Source organism: Chrysochloris asiatica, unplaced genomic scaffold, assembly GCF_000296735.1.
Source record: "Chrysochloris asiatica unplaced genomic scaffold, ChrAsi1.0 scaffold00103, whole genome shotgun sequence".
Lineage (NCBI taxonomy): Eukaryota > Metazoa > Chordata > Mammalia > Afrosoricida > Chrysochloridae > Chrysochloris > Chrysochloris asiatica.
In genome coordinates, this window is record NW_006408621.1 from 9,524,034 (window position 1) to 9,525,134 (window position 1,101).

The window sequence follows — 1,101 nt, forward strand, 5'->3', positions numbered from 1 at the left end:
CACTCCTGCTCACTTCTGATTGCAATTACTTTGGTATATATATTTTTCCATCCTTTAATTTTTAATCTAGTTTTGTCTTTGTGTGTAAGGTATGTCTCTTGTAGACAGCATATTTAAGGATCCTATTTTCTTATCCATCCTGCCACTCTCTGCCTCTTGACTGGTATATTTAATCATTGACATGCATTTTAAATATCAATAGTTATGAATTTACTGCTGTCATTATGCTGTTTGGTTTTTGTGGTGCTTCCAATTTCTTTGGTTTGCATGCTTTCCTGTACTGAGTTCATATTTTTGTATTTTTTCTTGTTGATTTCTTCATAGTTTTAATGTTTACCTAAGCCTGTTGGATTTTCCTCTTCTTGATATGTTGTGGAGAGGTATTAAATTTCTTTGAGTTTACCCTATTATTTTATAAATTTCTTCCTTATTTTAAAGCAGACTATTTTATCCTGAAATCTACCTGACCCCCTCACTACCTGGATCTCTGTTATTATACTTTCCCCTTCTTTCATATTGTAATTGTCTTGATCATAGACTGACCTCCCAAATCCCCTAATTTCATTCTTGTAGTTTTGTTCTGCTCTGAATTCTTCCATCTCTGGACTGAGTTCAGGGTGGTGTTGCCACATAATCAATCTCTGATTGTTGTCTGCTCTTGTTGGTTCTCAGTCCAAAGAACTCCCTTTAGTATGTTTTGAAGCACTAACTTGGCTTTTACAACATTCCTTAATTTCTGTTTATCCTGAAATGTTCTGGTTTTGCCATAATTTTGATTGACAGTTTTGCTGGGTATACAGCTCTTTGTTGGCAGTCTTTTTCTTTTAGAGTTTTGTGTGTCTCTCCATTGCCTTCTTCCTGCATAGTTTCAATTGAGAAATCAGAGCTTAATCTTATTGGCTTTCCTTTGTAAGTAACACTTTTTATTTCCCTAGCTGCTTTCATTATTCTTTCCTTGTCTTTGATTTTGGAGAGTTTGATTATGTTATGTCTTGGTGATTTTTTGGGAGGTCGATCCTTCCTGGATTTGTGTTGGAAGAAGTGCAGCCAGAGTGCTCCTTGGATCATATACTTCGGACCTATTGTCAGGAGGGATCAGTC